At 37.0% G+C, this 21,257-nt stretch overlaps 1 long non-coding RNA gene across 1 annotated transcript in view; it reads left to right on the top strand.

Annotated features, from left to right (window-relative positions):
• The first annotated feature begins 1,107 nt into the window (after positions 1 to 1,107).
• Positions 1,108 to 21,257, top strand: part of LOC116579826 — a 392,811-nt gene continuing 372,661 nt past the window's right edge. Inside the window, exon 1 of the long non-coding RNA XR_004281435.1 lies at positions 1,108 to 1,791. This is a non-coding gene — a long non-coding RNA (uncharacterized LOC116579826). The remainder of the gene's footprint in view (positions 1,792 to 21,257) is intronic.

Raw genomic sequence — 21,257 nt, 5'->3', positions numbered from 1 at the left:
AGTCAATGGGAAAAACCCTTCTTTTGAACAACTGGTGCTGGGAAAACTGGATATCCACATACAAAAGAATGTGGTTAGACTCTTATCTAATAACATATACAAAAATTAATTCAAAATGGATCAGAGACCTAAATGTAAAACCTTAAACTATAAAATTCTTAGAAAAAAATATAGGGCAAAAGCTTCATTATGTGAATTTGGCAATGGTGTTTTCGGAATGATATCAAAGGCACAGGTAACAGAAGAAATAGAAAAACGAGTTCATCAATTTTTTTGAAAAAATTGTATATCAAAGGGCAATATCAATAGAGTAGAACGGCAACTCGTGGAATGGGAAAATATTTTCAAACCATATATCAGACAAAGGACTAATGTCCAGAATATATAGAGATCTCCTAAAACATAACAATAACAACAAATGATTAAAACATGCAAAGGAATAGAATAGGTATTTTTCCAAAGAAGACATTCAGATGGCTAGTAAGCCCAAGAAAAGATGTCCATATTACTGATTATTAGGGAAATGCAAATCAAAACTACAAAAAGATACCACCCCATACCCGTTTGGGTGGCTGCTATGAAGAACTACCCCCCAAAATAGAAGTGTTGGCAAGAATGTGAAGAAATTAGAACCCTTGTGCACTGTTTTTGGGCATGTACAATGGTACAGCTTCTATGGAAAAAAAATATAACAGTTCCTCAACAAATTAAAAATAGAATTACCATATGATTTAGGAACTCCACTTCTGGGTATACACTCAAAATAATTGACAGCATGGTTTTGAAGAGAGATTTGTACACCCATGTTCATAGCAGCATTATTCACAATAGATAAATGTGGAAGCAATCCTAGTGTCCAGACAGAGGAGTGGCTAAGCATAATATGGTACATACACATAATGGAATATTTTTAGCCTTAAAAGGAAAGACTATTCTGACATACACTACACCATGGATGAAACTTGAAGATGAAACTTGAAGCAAGTCAAAAAAGACAAAGACTGGGTATTTCATTTATATGAGATATCTAGAGTAGTTAAAATCATAAGAGACAGAAAGTAGAGTGGCAATTTTCAGGGGCTGGAGGAAGGAGGAATAAGAAGTTCTTTCTTAATGGGTATAGAGTTCCTGCTTTGCAAGATGATGGAGATGGATGGTAATGATGGTTGCACAATATTATGAAAATATTTAATACCACTGAGGTGTTACAGTTAAAAACGGTTAAAATGGTAAATTTTACATTATATGTATTTTATCACAATAAATAAATGAAAAAAAAGGAAAAAGAGGACCCAGAGACCTAGGTACAAAGCAGGTTCTGACTTGGCAGATGGGGTGGGGCCTGGGACTCTGCATTTCCAATAAGTTCCCCGGTGATGTATGTGCTGCTGGTCTGTGGACCACAATTTGAGTAGAAGTGTCATTGTCTCCCATAATGCTGGATGGTGACATGAACGAGAAAGGGAATGGAAAGGAATCAGGCTTGCTGAGTCAGGAGCAGGATGGAATGAGCAAGTTGACTCAGCTGCGCAGGGAGGGCCTCCCCCTCTATCATAGGGCCTGTTTCCTATAGTGGGAACAGGCCTACTTAGACACAGGTGTGTGTGTCTGTATATTGTCAACACCTGCGGGCACCGGATGCTTCAGTGTTTGCTCAAAGCCTCTGTTCTCAGAAAGTTCGTGCTGCAGGCTGCTGGTCAGAACGCCTCAGGAAGCAGGTCCTGTGAAAAATTAAACCCAATTTGCTTTCTCCATATTCCTGAGTTGAGGTGGACATCCGAACTGAGGCAGGTAGGACATTTTGGGACTATAGTCTCTAAAAAAATTGAGTATGGTCTTGGCTCGGTATGACTAACGCTTTTTTCTTAGCCTTCCCAGTCATTTCCTTTTTAAAGCTACTTTCAGATTTGTGATCTCGTCTTGTTCTCTTGGTGTTTTATTTAACTCTAATGGTGTTGACATGTAGTACATGTATATGATACTTTGCATTCTTGTCTGATGTTAAATATGCAGGCCTGCCTGCTGTTCATGGGGTCCTAGAACCCAAGGTATTGAATATTTCATCCTGTTTTTTTTCTTGTTCAAATAAGCACAGGTTGTGCTCATTACAGCCTCAGAAAGTTAACTTCGTGAGGAAGCCTGTTGACTTCTCTCTGTGTTTGTTGTCTGGCCCCTGGTCTGAGTGGTCAGGGCCAATACCTGGAAGCTATTTAGGGACATGGATCGGGGTTTTTATAACTTGAAACATAAATTATAGCGGAATGAAAAGAATATAATGCAAAGGTACTGGGAATGTTGAATTTGTTTCTGGGGATACTTCCTGGCTAGTGTTTTTGCTTATAATATTGCCTGTGAGGAATTAAGCATTTTGGGGGTTTTATTCTGGTTTTCTTTGGTGGGTGTAAAATGTATTGAACTCTTATTATAGGAAGTGCTTTATGTAAGCTATTTTCACGTTCCTGTAAAGTAAGGCAAATTGGTAATAAAAGCACAACTAAGCAAGGTATGTATCAACATTTTCATATATTCATAGCTGTCGATGTTTTTGTTACTGGTTTTAAGACCGAATCATATAGTTGCTGACTGAACTTTATGATCTAATCTTCAGGGATGCAATGCATGAGTGAATTTATTAACTTCTGTGGGTTTAAGTGATTTAATGAAAAATGAATTTTTAAGGAAAAAGATGGCAGGTAATAAATACGAGATACTTCCCACCTGCTTCTGATATATGACCCCCATGGTAATTCTCTTCAGTTAAGCAAAAGATGGATCACTTTAGCCACGCCAGAAAGAACCTTAAACCGAACTTTGTGAATGACAATCAGAGAAAATAGGCCAAGGTCACCTGAATTTCCTCACAAAGATTACCCTACCTAAAGTGAGATTTTAAAAGAGGGAAGGACTTGGCTATATTAAAAAGGAAAGTTTTATTAATATAAAAGGGTTCGACTACAAGAAAGGTTCAGGAGATTAACCTACTTGCTTATTCAAATAAATTAAAGATTAGGAATTTTGACTCCACTTCTGATGTTACTGTTTTAAAAGGTAGATTTGATCATTCTATTTCTATATCCAGAGCTCATTGCCTTGGATGCTTGCGGAATTTGGGGCAGCCCAGTCATTGAAACACAGTGGCTGAGGAAGAATCTCAATTGTCCTTTCCTGATAACGGTTACGTCAAAATATTTTCAGTCAACCGACCAATATTCGCATGCTTAACTGCATCCCAGGCACTAAACTACTCACTACTGAACCAATGGGGGCCAAAAAGGTAACGTCTGGCCCCCTCTGCTTGTAGTTTTACTTGGGAAGGTGAATATTGACAGGGATAAACGCCATGACGGAAAGAGAAGAGCGCGAAAGGGAATAATGGAGGGAGAAGCTTTTCTTGCTAAGAGCAGGGAGCACACTGAGACAGTAATGCGCTGCGGGGCTCTAGTTCTCTGGGATCGGGCACCAGCCTCGCTGCCACCTCTCCACGTGGGCAGCTACTTACATGGCCAGAAAGAACAAGCGGAATTGGTTTGGGACTCCCCCAAGGTGACAGTCATACTGAGCCAGTGACACCCTCAAGCATGGCTCTGACTTGGCTGAACTTGGAAACTGTCTATGGAGTTTAAAAAATAACTATTACCTGACTCCCTCTCCTAAGGGATTCTGATAAAATTGGTACGGCGTGCTCCCTGGAGGGTTGAAAAAGCTCCCCTGATGATGCTCATGTTTTCTGGGGTTGAAACGCTAAAGCAGTTTACATGTTCACATGCATCTAAATCACCTGGTTGGCTCACCGAAGCACAGGTTTCTGGCAGTCTCTCTCTCCTCCTCCCAGAGTCTCTGGTCCCGTTTGTCTAGGGGATGGCCTAGAATTTACCTTTTTAATAAACTCCCAGGTGATGCTGCTGCTGACTCAGGAACCGCATTTTGAGAGCTATTCCTGTAATCTGTTTCTTCCTGTTAATCAACGGGAAAGTGGCATATAACAGAGTAAAATTCAAAACATGACTCTCACTACAGTCTGTTCCTTCCTCATCTCTCTCTCCTCAGACAGAAACAGAGTAGTGTGCTATGGTGAGTGCTGTGAAATGTGTAAACCCATCGATTCACAGACCTGTAGCCCCAGGGATAAAAAATACATTATATGTTTATTAAAAAATTTAAAAATTAATAAAAAAGAAATCTCAACTTCTGTTTTCTAAATATTAATTTTACTTCCTGTTCTTTCACCATTATCTTTGTGTTATAAGAAAGTGGAGAACAGAGGCTGTTCTCTTAGCAGGAGGCCATTTTGCTTTTTGTGTCTTAGTACCCAGCAGTTCATTTAGTCAGAATGTAATTGCCCAGGTTGATATTAGGTAATTCTGTAGCAGAGTTTAAATTCTCTCCTGACATTCCCTTGTCCTTCCCTTTGCAGTTTCTCTATCTTAGGTGCTATTAAAAATATCTAGGCTTCATGCTTCCCTTGCAAATACAAGGGAGGTAATCGCTTTAAGTGATGTTTTCTGGTTATAACTTAACCTTTCACTTTAACAATAATGAATGGTAGAGACTTGAGTGAGGAGTAAAATACCAGGTATGAGGGCTCAAGAGCCTGTGGAGAAAAATTAGGCTTTCTTCACCTTTTGGAGATGGGAAAATGATTTTAACTCTGTTCCAAGTGACATCCCAATTCAAAAAAATGATCGTTTTCAGATCTCCTTCCCTAAAGAGTCCAGGGCTTGATCTAGCCAGCATCAAGTACCTGGGTCCAGGGTACCATCCCTGCACTTGGCGTTCTTCGTGTTGGCATTAATCTCTCATTAAACTTCTTCCCTGGGGTGGCAAAGATGGTACCCACCAGCCACTGTCTACATTTAACCACAGTTATAACCCACTGGAAAGTAGATGCCTCTCTTTCAGTGACTCTAGCCAAATTCTCAAGGCTGAGGCAGATGGCATACATCTTTGCCTTAACTGATCACTGTATCCTGTCGACATGGAGGACGTTTTGACTGAGACGAGGACTGGAGTTCACCTTAAAGGGAAGATGAAGGAAAAGCAGAAGACATTCAAGGCCAACACAGGAAGAAAATAGTTTATACTATTTTAAATAGTCGAAATATATACTATTTTAGTCGAAATATACTATTTTAATATAGTCTAATTTATATAATTTTTAATAATTATGAGTAATTTAATTTTTTATAATTATAAGTAATTTAATATAAATATACTATTTATATACTATTTTAAATTGTCGAAAATACAGTACTTAACCTCTAGGGCATGAGTACTGTCCAGTAAGAGCAAAGGTCTTCAGGGTTCTCAAGGACCCAGATGGAAGGACTTGCTGGATCAGGGGACATTCTGGGGCTCTTGGTGGCAGGTGGTGAGAGGAATGTGGGCTGACAATCATTCACCAGCCACTATGTGAGTATTTCAATATTATACCAACCAGCATTGCTTTTATTGTGTATAACACCAAATATCAGTTTTGGTACACTGTCAAAACAAGGATCCATTCTGTAGGACAGAAAGAACCTAGAAACTCAAGGACTCCCTCAAAAATCTTTGTGTTGTGCTGTGTAATGAAATATACCTTGAACTTGCAGAACATTTATTTTTTGCTTTTAAAGTTAATTTACATATTAAGTGTTTTTTAATGTACTCACAAAAGTGAGTGGGTGAACAAATATCACTTCAGTGGAAGTAGTCAGTAGTGGACTCCTGAATGTGTGGCAAGAAATTTCTTTAAAGTTTTAAGTTGATATATATTTTGTATTCTAGTCCCTAATATGTATTTACTTCGCATATTGAAATACTACTTTAAGAGTCCCACTAGGAGGGATGTAGTTTTATACTTCTAGGTTAATGGTAAGATGTTGTTATATTGAAGTTACCCATTTGGAACAAGTGAAGCAAATTAGGGCAAATTAAACATCACCCAACATAACAGGTTGAACCTTCAGGCAATTTCTCTTTGGTATCTTGGTGTCAGATCTTTCAAGAGCCCAGAATCATATAATTATACAGATACAGAAAATGGTACTATTTCTTATTTTAAACTTCCTGAGTCAGTTTTGAGTATCACAGTCTCATCACTGAGGAGAGATGCCCCCTAATGTTACTCATAGATAATCAAGCAGAATGTTTTCAGGCTGTAGTGGCCATTCTAAACTCATTTGCAAGGGGTACTTCTGTTACTAGTAGATTGAAAAGATCTTTATTGTGGCTGACCTCTTTTATCACCTCTGGAAAATACTAATCATAGGAAGTTTTTGAGGGAAGAAAGATGGCAAATGCTGTAATACTTATTTTGTCATGGATACTGTAATTTTTCTTAGTAGATTTACATAAGGGATCTGGTTTATGTGATGAGAACACATGTCAAATTAGTTTGTGAACATCAAGAAATTCCCAAATAGCTATTCTGATGGATACTTGTGGTTCTGTCAGTGCCAGTCATAGGAGGTTTGTCATTTTCTTGAAAGTGGCTTGTCTGTTACATTTCTTCGTGTTAAGATATTTGGCTCCCAGGAACTCCAAGGCATAGTTTCCAGTCAGTTGCTGCAAATTAATTTTTAGAGTCTTGGGCTGCTAATGTTCTTCCTTATACATACACATACTCAAAAACCAAAAATAGGCTGGCATTGGAAAGCAGTTTTTGATGATTGTGTAGGATTTCAGTAAAGATTATGAGGCTTTGTGAAGTGCTTGTTGAAGTGATTTTTTATTCTATAACTTTGTAAAAAATGATAAATTTATATCTCTAAACCAGTATTTAAATCCTCTGAGACCTTAGCTTGCTTGGCTGGTGGGAAATTTAGTCTCAATCTTTACTGGGGTTCCTTGTCCTTTAGAGCTAGCTATAGTTCCCAGAAGCTGGTATTTTCCACCTTGGAGAGCCCTCCTTGTTTCACAGTTCTCTGTGGACCAATGTTCCTTTACCTTCTTCACTCCACCAAAAAGAATCTCTTCCATTCCATGGAGGAATCATTCTTCCTCTCCTCACATCTACTTACCCTCTAGCCTGTTCAACATAATCACCCTCAACTTGCAGATTTTCTGAGAACAAAAGTTAGCTGCTATTTTCATCCAGTAACACACATACTCCTGAGATAAAGAAATAAAAATACCAGATTCCTTCTTGTAATGGGGCAGAGGAAAATGCAGAAAGAGCAAAATACACATTTTTTTAAAACTTGAAAAATTATCCTATTGTGGCTATAAAAATCAAAACTGTTTCCCCCCTGAATATTCTTGCAAAATCAAACCTCTCAGGAGCCATGTTAAGTGTTTTGTTCAGCTTTACATAGTCTAAGGATTCCAAAGTATTTCCCAGGATGCGTGCATTCTGACTCAAGAAATAGGGACATCAGTTCTCATTTGATGCTTCAAAACCGTATGGGTTGAGAGCCATTATCTCCTTTTTACAGATGACAACAGTGAGGCTTACGTAATCTGGGACTTCCCCTAGGTTAGTGATTGATGCATGCAGCAAATCCTTTGAGCATTATGTGCTGGCCACTCTTCTAGATATGAGTACGTCTGTGAACAAGACTTACTAGCTCTCTCCTCTTGGGAAGCTTCCAAGGAGGTTGGAGAGCAGGAGAAAAAGCAAACAGTAAACTAAATAAAGAATTTTAGATTATGGCAATAAGAGCAGCTAAAATTTATTAAATTGCCAGTCTTGGCTGGTCCCAAGTTTAAGTGTTTAACATGTGTTGTCATCAAATCTTTAAAGGAACCCTGTGCAGTAGGGAATGTAGACTGTTTTAAATGGGGAAACTAAGGGAGGCCTACAAAGATTAAGTAATTTACACATAGGAAGCAATGGATTCTATCCCAAACACCCACGAATAACTTTGTGGTGTTATGCCGAAGGGAAAATAGGTCATGAGATGCAGGTGGGCCTGGAGCCAGACTGCTTTCCTAGGTCATGGCTGGGCTCTCTGGAGTTACATGTGAGCTGACAGCCAAAAGAGAAGGAGAAGCTCACAATGCAAACATTTAGGAAGAGGAGTGGGGCCATGCAGGTAGGATGGCAGCAATCGGGAAATCCATGTCTATTGGAATCCTAAATTCAGTGATCCTGCTGCTCTCTAAAGAGGAAATCAGTACCCGTGTGACCTCTAGCAAATAAAAAACAAAGCCTATGTTATGAAAGGACAGCTATGGCTGACAAAGTATTTTTTACCTGTTTGCAGAGGTGTTAAGACTTCCACAGTAGCCTCATCCTATTCTTAGTTTGGGTAGACAGTTGAGGAGGCAAGAGGTATGTAGAAGTTCCCATTTTCTCTCAATGATTGCTTTCATAAACATAAACATGGGCTGATTTTTATTCTTCAGATTCTTTTCTAGCTTATAATTTTGAATCAAACCATTATGTTAGAAATAACTATAATTCGTTATTACTATTGCTGGTAGAAATTGTGAAGCATTTTCCTTTCTGTTTTGTGAAGTTTGGGGAACAGAATTAATCTTTTCTCCAGGATTTATTCTGCTTAGCTGAAGTTGTCGGAGCCATCTTAGCTCTACAACTTTGAGAAGTCTTTCAAGTATGCTATGAGTGTGATGGATGAGCTTCTTCCTGGACTGAAGAGTGGTGTTTGGCAAAGTGCTCTGTTTTTGAAAGCACAGGGACAGAAGTTTTCCCACCGTGGAAGGTTAGGCACTTCCAGATGCATTTTAATTCATGTCACTTGCTAAATGGTCTAAATTTTGCTTAACCAGAATTATGGATTTTTCAACCTTGTCAAGTAGTTGAAATGTATTCAATTATTTCATTCACTCATTCATTCAACAGTGTATGAAGAAAACAGTGTATAATATCTGCTGAGCCCTATACCCAGTTCTGCCCTAAGCAAACAATGTTACTATCACCAAGTGGACTTGCATCTCTGAATATCATTTTCCACATCTGTAAAATGAAGGATGATGGGATGGGACAAATTGAAATAATTAAGTTTGGGATACTGAAACCTTGACTATCACAATACCTATTATTGCCTAACACTGTTTGAGATCTAGAGAAAGAGAATGACACCAGGCAGATAATGCTTTCATTACTAGTAATGATCTTGGTGCTGAAACCAGTGTGGAACTGTAGTTGTAGCTCCTTGGAGTCGGAGGTTCTGTTGACCTGAGAGATGCTCCTTCAACCATTGCAATGGTTGGCTGAATCCGAAAGCAAAACAAATCTAAGGAGCCAGCTGGCAGCCATTTTCCAAGTTCCTATTGATGCTCAATCTTCTGATCTTACCACTCTAGTGTCAAGGAAAGACCTTTCTAGGAAAAGCACTTTTTCTTTTGAGATGAAGCAAGCCCAAGAGAAGGAGGTTTGAGCATGGTAGAGTATGTCCCATTGCCCAGAATCTTTCACCCCTAAGTCTTTTCAGGTCTGAACAACTCTGAGACAGAAGTACAGCCTTCCAATTTTGCCACAGGAGAACAAGATAGTAGGGCTACACATCCTTGATTGTTATGTCACCCCAATCTCAACGAAAGAAAATACCTAAAGAGAATTACCCCCAAATAAGATTATTTAGGTATTTCTGCAACAGTTCTTCTTTTTTTTTTAAATTTATTTGACAGAGAGAGAGAGAGAGAGATCACAAATAGGCAGAGAGGCAGAGAGAGGGGGAAGCAGGCTACCTGCTGAGCAGAGAGCCCAATGCAGGGCTCGATTCCAGGACCCTGAGATCATGACATGACCTGAAGGCAGAGGTTTAACCCACTGAGCCACCCAGGTGCCCCTCTGCAACAGTTCTAAACCTAGAAAATAAATCTTAGTGAATGCCATTGAACTTGATCAGTCAGCAACAGTTGTCCGGTCATTGTGGCAGATGACATAATAACTGGGAAAGGGTAGGAATGGAGAAGAGCTCTGTACTACCATAGACAAGAAGTAGTCAAGACAAGACAAGACAAGAAGGAATCATCCTAAAGTATCTTCAGTTGACAAGTTGTGACTCTGAGTTGGCCTTCAGTTGACAGGAAGGAAATAGGGACTTCAGTCCTACATCGCAAGGAACTGACTTGTGTCAACAATCTGAGTGAGCAAGAAAACAATTTCTCCTCTAGAAGCCCCAGAAAGGAGCTCTCCTGACACCCTGGTTTTGGTCTAGTGAGATGCACACCAACTTTTGACCCATAAAGTGTATGATTATAAATTTGTGTTCTTGAACTAAATCTGTAGTAATTTGTTGCAACAACAGGAAACTAATAGATTCAGAGAAGATTAAGTCAAAATATGTCCTTAAGAATTCTGAATTGATTTCATGATCCTAAGATCATGACCTGATCCAAAATAAGGAGTCAGACACTTAACTGAGACACCAAGGCACCCCTGAATAAGGTTTTCAATGACTGGCCCCATCATCTGCTCTGAATCTCATCAGCAAGGATGCACTGAGGCTTCATTACCAAGCATACTCTCTCCTTATGTCTCTCTTGAGCTGGGTAAACATTTCCTTATTTTTGTGTCTATTTAACCCTGCTGAGCCAAATCTAAGTAGTATTTCTTAAATAGTCTCAGCCGCTATTTTGCCATTGGGAAATTGTTCTTTGAAGCTTTGGTTTGTTTCTAACAGCATTTCTGCAGAACAGAAGACATCAATGTTTAAGTTTCACCACTTCTGAGTAGAGTTGAGGAGGTTATTAGCCCTAACCCCCAAAATATCAATTTTAGGTAAAAGTATAGTGAGGGTATGAATTATAAAGAAATGAAAGGTCTGCTTCATCATGTGGATTCAAAAGAAAAGCTTGCAGGGTTTCTGCAATTTGTTTTGGGCTTAACAGAAAGATCTCATCTGTTGTTTTATAATGCAACCCACTATCTTATGAGTGGTACCATAGACATTACTTTGTAGGCTTTTTGTTTATTTCTGGAAGTAGAAGCAGCAGGAGAAACAGTTTAGTCCTTCAGAGAATTAAGGCTTGAAATGGAAAAATCAGTCCTTAGTGACAAGCTTTCTCTAAAAGCTGTTTGAAGATGAAGCTCTCACTTAAAAATAAACAACTTAGAATCTTCTCCCACCACTGATTGACTTTCCATGGGGAACTTCAACTGCACACATTCTCTGGAGCATAATAAAACCAACTGCTGGGATCCAAACAGTTTCTTCTTTGAAAAGTCTGAATGCTGATTGGCTGCACTTCTCTCATGGGTGATGTGCAAGGTGAATGATAAGGAAAGGAGAGTCGGGGTAACTGCTTCCCTATGATGACAGTAATAAGGTCTCAGGATGAGATAAAGACAGGCCATTTCTCTGTGCTCAGATAGGATAGCAAGTCAGAAAGCAGTGATTAATAAATAAAGAGTTGTATTAAAAATAGAGCATCATAGAATCAGTAGGGAACTCAGAAGTTTTTAAGTTCAACTCATAGAGCAAAGCGGAAAGCTCTTTAGAGTATTCACTGAGCCTTTTAGTGACAGAGACTTGACACATTTCAGAAAGCTGGTATTGGTTAAAAATCAGGTCCTTGTGTTGACCTGAATCTGGTTCTTTGTGAACTTTCTCCTAACGGTTCTTCAGTCTATGGACATTGCACAAGTCAGTCTTGAATCCAGTAGAAATTCCAAGCCCTAGAGGGTTCTTCAAAATCATGTTGTTTAAACCTATCCTTTTACAGGTAAGAAAACTAGAGCCAAAGAAGGTCAGAATTTTGCCTAAAGTCCTTAAGCTAGCTGGTGGCCATCAACAACCTAAGTTGTACAATTGCTGAGTTGTTGTTGTTGTGTTTTTTTTTTAACTACACTCTGTCCATGAAAAGGGACCCCAGTGAAGGGACTGTTTATGTCAGCACACAGTGTCATCACCCAACCTAGGGTATTCTCAGTGTTGGGAGAAAAAAATGAATTCAAGAGTGAAAAAAGTCCTGAGTACTAATCATGGTCTTGGAACTTATTATGTGTTAAATCTTGGTTATTTTCTTGAACTGTCTTATTCTCAAATTTCTTAATTATGAATTAAAGATAATGAGAATTACCCCGAGGATGATATGAGGTCATAGTGTTCTGGGAGTACCTATTTCAGTACCTAAAATAGAGGTAACATTAATACATTACGTGATTCTTGTTTGTTAATATTTTCAGCAAATACTCTTTGAGTGCCCTCTGGGTTCAGGGCACTGATATAGATGCTGGGCATGTTGAACTGAATCAAAACATGACCAGTACCTGCCTTTATGTGAAGAGAGTGAATGAGCAAATATACAGGCACATCTAAATCATATTAGTGTTAAAAAATAAAGCAAGCTTGAAACAGAGAAATAACTAGGTGCTCTTTTCTACAGGGAGGTCAGGGAAGGAATCTCTGGGGAAGTGAATCTTGAAGAGGCACCTGAAAAAAGTCAAGTTAAGAACCATATGAACCCTGTTGTAGGATATCCCAAAAGGAAGAACCATCAAGGGCAAAGGTACTGAGGCTAGGGTGTTAGTTGTGTGAGGAGGAGCTAGGAAGCCAGTGTGTCTAGTGGTTGGAGATTAGGACAAACAAAAAGGCTAGGTCACATAGGACCTTCATGGACTGTGGTAAGAGGTTTAAGTGTGGTCTTGGTATGATGGGTGATTCTGAGCATGAATGTGACGTGATATAACACACATTTTAAAACAGTACTTCTCTGGACACACTGGAATTTCTTTACTATGAGTTTTTTGGGGTTTTTTTTTATGTTCAATTAGCCAACATATAGTACATCATTAGTTTTTGATATAGTGTTCAACAATTCATTAGTTGTGTATAACACCCCACACTGGAATTTTTCACGGATATTTTTAAAAATACCAGTGCTTGTTTCCAGAGACTCAGATTTAAATGATTTGGGTGAGAACCATTCTGAGGGATGTTAATAGGTATTTAAAGTAGAAGAGCACTCTTAGAAAAGGATCTCAGTAGTTGATTGGTTAAGAAACTAATATGACTCCCTGTTGGCCCTGAAGATTCTTTCTGGGTTGTAATAAGGAAAAAGAAGATCAGAAAATTGTGATGTCAAAATGGATTCATAAGAACCAGCTTCTAGATACTTGCTTTGTTAAAGCATTTTAACTACAAAGAATTTCATTGTGCTCCAGTATGTGGCTGATGAGGATTCCTCATTTGAGTTACATATTGGATGTTAGTTGATTAATGACTTTGAATTCCAGTTTCTTGAGTACTTGTGATAAAATTTAAGTATTATTTCATCTTGTGTTTTAGATAGTTTGCATTCTTTTAAGCATTATGTAGTTCACCATAAAAACCACAGGGCTTCAACAGTTTAAAATTATATAGTCAAAAGTTGTGTGGTAGGTCATTGTTCCTCAACTGGGGGAGAATTATACTCCTCATGGACCATTTGAAAATGTCTACAGACATTTTTGGTTTTACAACTGGGATGGGGATGCTAGTAAGAGAGATTAGAGATGGCCCAAAATGTCAGTAGTGACAAGATTGAGATACCCTGCTTTGTGGTCATTGTCCTGTAATGTGGAAAAGAGGAAAATCTAATTCTATATTTCCGCCACTTAGTTGTATACTATGCAAAAAATTTGACCTCTCTAAACTCGGGAGGAGGTGGTCTTACCTGAAAATAAGATATTGATTAAGATCAATACAATGTGATAAATTACCAGTGCCTATTATGTATCTGTTACTGTATTAAGCTGAAACAGAAAAGTTCCTTCCCCTTGAAAGATAATGATATGTGAGGGTTTATATGACAACTATAGACACGATAATGCTGTGTAATAAGCCACGTCAAATTTCACTCACTGAAAACACCATCATACATTCTCATTCATGGATTTCAGATTGGCTGGGGTTCAACAGAACTTACCATGGCTTATGCCCTGGTTAGGATCCACTTCTGATGCTCTATGTGACTTTCATCCTTCCTGGACTAGTAAGTTTTCCAAAGCATCATCCTTTCATGATGGTGGAAAAAAAGCAACAGAGGTACGTGTAGAAATATTCAATACCTATTAAGATCTGAGCTCAGATCTGTACCACTGCCCCTTTCAATGACATTCTTTTGGCCAAAGCATGTCGCATAACTAAAACCAGAATGCTAGAGGTGGTAAAATAAATTCTACCTCTAGCAGTAAAAATTTTGAAATCACATGTTTAAGGGCATAAACATAAGGAAAGGTAGGAATTAGGAGCAATGGTGCTGTCTATGCAGAGAGAACTTCCAATTCAAATGTGCAATGGTTTTAAGGCTATGTCCTTGTCTGTGCATCTCTTGAGATTTTTTATTAAGTGGAATTCAAAGATGTTGGATTTATTAAACTTCATTTAAAGCTAGTCTTCAGCAGAATTTCAGTTGTGCCCCAACTTGATTTGGTCTAAGGTATTCTTTCTACCATGAAGGCTTGTTACAGAAAGGGGTAGAACTTGATTATTGCATAAGATAATTTATGATACTCTGGCAGTGGAAGGAAAAGGAACAGATGGTTAGCATCATCAGTACCATAGAGTGTGTCAGCTGAGTGATATGTCAGATGTTCTTCCTCCTCAGTGGGTGATGGCTTCCTCCCAGTTACTGCTCCTTGAATTTGAGAACCAGCAAACATTATATTTCATAAATGGTCTTAGAAAGTGCTTTGAAGAATTCTCTAATACTATAACCATAAGTTAGATGCCTTACAAACTTTATCCCTCTGCCTAATGACAAAACCGAAGCTAGGTATTCTGATTTAACTTTAAAATATGTATTATGTAAATGTGTGTGTTTGTAAATGCATAGAGTATATCCAAGAAGGAACTCATGAATTAACAGTTGTGCCAGGAGGTATTAAGTGGGTGTGGGACAGTGGAGAGAAGTAGAATTTATGTCATGAATGTTCTTTTTTTTTACCTCATATATTTTGTATCAAGAGCATATGTTACCTTTCAAAATATTTCAATAAAATGGAGGAACACAGTAATATTCATACTTTACAACTGGGGAAGCTAGGTAAGTTACTTTTGTACTGAGAGCCTCAAACCTGTATTCCTAGATAAATGGCAGAGTTGAGATTTGAATATAAGTCTCTGTAACTCTAAAAACTTAATTTTTATCCTGCTGTAAAGTTAATTCTCAAAATTTTCTGAAAATGGATATCATTGCATACCTTTGACTTACTGTTCAGGAGACATTCCTGCATTTTCATCAATAATGTCTCCATTAGTGTAGTCACTATATTTCTGCTTGCCAGAAGTTCTGTTTGACAGGCTGTACAAAACCCATTATGTGGGGTAGATTATCATGATCTCCAGTCTGAGTGTGGAGTCATCAAGGCATAAAAGTTACCACAGTATATGAAGTCATCCACTAAAAGATATGCTGAGAAGTCTAGTTGTGAACTCATGCATTTTTATCCTATTCACCTATTAAAACAACTAGTGATAACATTGCCCACCAATATCGATCACTTTTGCCATCTGGGATTAATACTTCCCAGAAGAACTTTTAAGACCAGCCAAGTTTTGGAGATTATATATGGGTGGAGATATATATATATATATATATATATATATATATATATATATTTATATATTTATATATATATATTTATTATTATTTTTTTTTTCTGACAGGAAGAGATGAACATCCAGGAATTCAAAATTAAAATGTCATTATAGGAGAGGGGCAACTGGGTGGTTCAGTGGATTAAGCCTCTGCCTTTGGCTCAGGTCATGATCCCAGAGTCCTGGGATCAAGCCCCGCATGGGGCTCTCTGCTCAACAGGGAGCCTGCTTCCCTCCTCTCTCTGCCTGCTGCTCTGCCTACTTGTGATCTCTGTCTGTTAAATAAATACACAAAATCTTTTTTTAAAAATGTCATTATAGGAGAAAGTTACTTAAAGTTCATAAACTACTTTTACACCTAAAATCCATGCATCTGCTTTGCCCAGGCACACATTAGGAGGAAAGAGTGGTTGTGAAATAAGCTAAGTTTAAAAAATGGGAAGTGATTTATCCTTCTGAGAACATTTTCACTGCTTTGAAGTAGGCATTTATAAAGTCAGTTATCCTTAATAGTTGCTGATGTTTTTCAAGAGGAACTCTTATCAAGACTTGCAGGTCTCCTTTGGCCCTTCTTAGGTTTGGGGCAGTTGTTGTTTTTTTAATTTGTCTTTATGGGGAAGAAAGAGCATGATACTATGAAAAAATCCATACACTGGGGATTAGGCCACTGGGATTGAAGTCCTTCTCCGTCCAGGCCAATGTGTGACCCTCACCAAGTCTCTTCTCTGTAGACCTCAGTTTCTCAGGTCTAAGAAGAGTCAGGCAGTATTATTCTCTGTTAGGTCTTTCCTATCCCAAGTATGATACTCATGATTAGTTTCCCTGGGATATGGTAACTCAAGTGCACATTTTTCACCTAAGAGTCCTAATAAAATTGTCAAATTATTTAAGTTTTCTTTAGTGGAATTTTATTTCCCTGCTTTGTATGTTTCCATTCTTTCTCTGTTTCTTCCTAGATAACTACTCTACAGTAAAGTCTGTTTTTATCAGACAGCTGCCAACTAGGGCAGGAGAGCATAGCAGAAAAAACATCAGGTTTGGAGTCAAACGGGTGTTCGTTTATCTCTTGTTTTTCAATGAATTGTATCATCTTGAAAGGGTCACTCAACTTCATTAGACACGATGACGTAAATAATCTGGATAATTTCCTCAGAGCTAAAAAAACAAAACAAAACAAAAACAAAAACAAAAAAACCACAAACAAAAAACCCCCACTATTCTGGGACCTGCTAAAGTGGCAGGGTATGATACTGCTTTTCCCAAATCCCTTATCTAAGTGCAGGTAATTTTATAGAGTGCATGGTTTTCTCTCTTGATTTTGATTTGTATCAGATAGTAAAGAAAGGAAACCCACCCCACAGTTCTACCATGCTGACATGTTAACTGTTTTCATTGTCCCATAGATTTTGGTTTGGGTTGGGCTAGGAATTTAATTCACTATAATACTCAGGGAGAGTAAATTTTTGTTTAGGGCTTCCTACATATCCCTGTCAATCACTGTGTAGGCATCTAGTTTGTTGTAAGGACAATCTGTTTTGTGTTAAAATGGGATCATGGTAAAGATAGAATAGCAGTTTTCAAAAGTGCTTAACTATGATCCACAATAAGAAATACATAATGATGTATGAATACGCACTGCTGAAATAAACACACTGCTGAAATATCTTTAAAAAACAATTATTGTCGTTATTACATGCACTACAATCTACTATTTTTTTATTCTATTTCCTTAAAAATGCATAAGTCATGACCTACTAAACTGATTTCATAGCCCTCTAATGGATCTTCACCTGCTGTTTTGAAAAACAGTCACAGCCAATCTACCATTTAGTTGGAAAGCCCTAGGGATCCAAAAACATCTTGCTTGGCTCAGCTTTAAGCAAAGAAGTAAATAGTATCCATTAAATAATGTGCACTGGTTTGAATGTGGTACAGTGGAGAACTTCTCAAATAGTGGCATCATCCTTTCACATGCATAAGCAATATCAAAACCCTGGAGGATCTCATTAGGATGGTTATTCTGCTCTATGATACATGTTTCCTAGCTTTTTCTTCTTAGAAGAATTTTGTATCATGTAACCACAAGTAACTTTGCCATCTTGGAAGAGCTCCATTGCTTAAATGTCTTGAGGCACTGCAGGCGTACTGTCCCCATGTCCCTGTGTTATGGCAGCTCCAAGTGGAAACACGTAGTATTGGTGCAAAAGAGAAAAAGTCCAAAGTTCTAACAAATGAGCAGGTAGTCAACTTAGCAAGTCAGTGCCCAATGGTGAAACAAAGCAGTTGGACTAAAGACTTCCATGCATTTCCTTTGTCATGTGTTCTTATCAACTTGAAGTTTTCATTTGGCTTCTGAAAACCAGCCATCTCTTGATAATGCTCTTGCGTCTGAAATCGTCACCATTTTAGTACATGGGAATTAGTCTCATTGAGGTCAAGTTTTCAAAGACCAAAGACATCTCTTTGGACAGGTTGATGTTTCCAAAAGCAAAGTAGGGAATGACGGGTAAATAGGGTGATTTTCAAACTGTAGAAGTGCAGTGATTTATGAAAAGATGCTTGATATTTTTAGTCACTAGGGAAATGTAAATCAACACTACAACGGAAAACCACTTCAGACCCACTAAGATAGCTGGAATCAAAAAGTCAGATAATAAGTGTTGATGAGAATGTGCAGAAATCAAAACACCAATGGGTAAAATTTAAAAGGCCACTTTGGAAAGCAGTCTTTCCATTTCCCAGATGCTTATACATAGATTTATTCTATGACCTAATAATTCCCTTCCTAGATATTTTCTAAGAAAAATGAAAATAGATGTCCACAAAAAAAACTTCTACACAAACACTTATGTAACATTATTAGTGGTAGCAAAAAATTAGAGACAACCCAAATGTCCATCAACTAATGAATAGATGAACAAAACCTAGTCTATCTGTATAATATATATTACTCAGCTTTAAAAAGGAATACATTCTGATACATGTTATAATACAGATGAACTTCAGGAACGTTATGATGAGTGAAAGAAGCCAGATACAAAAGACCACACATTGTGTTTTTCCACTTATATAAAATAACCAAATCAACAGAGACAGGAAGTAGTTTAGCAGTTAGGAACTGGGGAACAGTGAGTGACTGAATTGGTACAGATTTTCTTTTTGGAATGATAAAAATGTTCTAAAGTTGGGTAGTGGTATACCCTATAAAATACACTGAAATCACTAAATATTACAGTTTATGATATATAAGTTATATCTCAAAGGTGCTTTTAAAATTTGCATATCTTTGATTAGTAAAACTGAGCGTATTTTGTATGAATATTAGACATTAAGTATTCTTTAGGGATTTTTCTGTTCCTATCCATTGCCCATTTCTTTTCTAGGGAATTTTAAATCTTATTTATTATTGTGGTAAAATACTAATAGCATAAAATTTACCATTTTAATCATTTTTAAGTGTATGGTTTTAAGTATATTTATGTTGTAGTGTCATGATCAGCACTATCTCCCAAGTTTTTCAACTTTCTAAACAAACACTCCATATCTATTAAGTAATACCTTCCCAATCTCTACTCCAGCCCCTTGGCAACCACCTTTTTACCTTCAGTGTCTATGAATTTGATGACTCTAGGTTCCTTACATAAGTGGAATTATATAGTATTTGCCCTTTTGTGACTGGCTTATTTTATTTAGCATAATATCTCCAAGATTCATTTTTGTTGTAGCTTTTATCAAAACTTTATTTTCCCTTTTTAAGGCCGACTGATATTCCATTGTATGTATATACTGCCTTTGTTTTTTCTGTCATCTGTTAGTGGACACTTGATTGCTTCCCTCTTTTGGCTATCGTGAATAATGCTGCTCTGAATGTGGGTATATAAATATCTGTTTGAGACCCTGATTTCAATTTTTTAGGTATTACCCAGAAGTTGGATTGTTAGATTATATGATAATTTGATAATACCATTTTTAATTTTGGGGGAACCACCATCTGCTTCCATATCAGTTAAACCATTTTACATTTGCACTAGCACCGCACAAGAATTCTAATTCTCCACATCCTTACTAATATTTACTTAATCATTTTTTCATTATAGTCATCCTAATGAAGTGGTATTTCACTATAATTTTGATTTACATTTCCCTAATCATTAGTGTGATGTTGACCATTCTTTTGTGTGCATTTTGGCAATTTGTCCATCTTTTTTTGAGAAATATCTATTCAAGGTTTTGCCCATTTTTTAGTTGAGTTACAAGATGAAAAAGTCCTGGATAAAATGACATGTGACTATCCTTAAAACTATAACACTTTATACTTAAGATGGTAGATAATATGACATTAACATTTTACCATAATTTTTTAAAGGAATAATAAAAAGTATTAAAGTAGAAGATGTCACAAGGGCAGTAAGGAGAAAACAAATAGCAATATGGTATATTTAAGTTCAACTAGGTCGGTAATCACACTAAGGGTAATCAGACTATATAACCTGAGGCAAAAATTGTCAGATTGAATAAAAAAGCATGACCCAACTATATTCTACCTATAAGAAGCACACTTTAAATATAAAAATACAAATATACAAGAAGTAAAAGGATGGAAAAAAGACCTTCCTAAAATAAAATAAATATCATAAAAAGAAATACTAAAGATTAGAACACAAAAACATGAAATAGAAAAAAAGCCAACTCAAAATTTAAAAAAAAAAAGATACACCACTCAGCAAAAGAAAACTGGAGTAGCTATGTTAATATAAGGTAAAGTTGATTTAAAAACAAAGAATGTTACAAGGGATAAAATGGAGCACACCAAAATGATAAAGATGACTGTTACATCATGAAGACATAACAATATCAGATATTTAATCATCTAAAAACAGAGCTTCAGAATACTTGAATCAAGTTTTGATAGCTGCAAGAAAAATAGATGAGTTTATAATTTTGGCCACAGAACAAATCTGAATTAATTTAAAAGGATTCTATGAACACAGTGAAATTACATTAGACATAAATAAGAGGAATACCTTGAAAAATCCCCGCATATTTAAAAATTTAATAACATTTTTATTTACTTATTTTCTCTCTTATTTTCTCATGGAGCCTGAGATCATGACTCTGAGATCTCATGACTCTGATTGAGACCTGAGCTGAGATCAAGAGTGAGACCCTTAAGCACCTGAGCCACCCAGGCACCCCAATTTATTAACATTTCTCAATGCCATATTGGTCAAAGAAAAAACCAAATGGAAAATTATAAGTTATTTTTAATTAAAAGGAAAAAGTCCCAATATATTATAATGTTTGGATGGGGCTAAAGGAGTACCTATAGGAAAATCTATAACACTAGTCTATATTAGATAAGAAAAATGGCCCTAAATTAGTGTTTTACACTTCTACTAGAAAGACTTTAGAGAAAGGGTAAGTCAAACCCAGGATAAGGAGATGAGAATAATAAAGATCAGAGCAGAAATAATTAAAAAAAAAAAAAACTTCAAAAGAATAAGCATAACAAAAACTGGTGCTTTGAGATCAATGAAATTGATAAACTTAGATTGATGTACAGTAAAAGGACAACAATTACCATTATTAGTAATGAGAGAGGTGGTGGTGTTAAAGATTCTTGCAGATATTAAAAAAGATAATAAGGAAATATTAATAACTTTATAGCAACATATTCTATGAGTAAGAGCTCACATGAACAGAAATAAATAACCTAGATACTCCTATTCCATTAAATAATTATACTTTATACTTAAAAATCTGCCCATAAAGTTTCTGGCCTGGTTG

This window comes from Mustela erminea, chromosome 1 (assembly GCF_009829155.1).
Source record: "Mustela erminea isolate mMusErm1 chromosome 1, mMusErm1.Pri, whole genome shotgun sequence".
NCBI classification, from domain to species: domain Eukaryota; kingdom Metazoa; phylum Chordata; class Mammalia; order Carnivora; family Mustelidae; genus Mustela; species Mustela erminea.
Note: the sequence above shows the minus strand (reverse complement) of the source record. Positions and strands in the feature narration are given on the sequence as shown.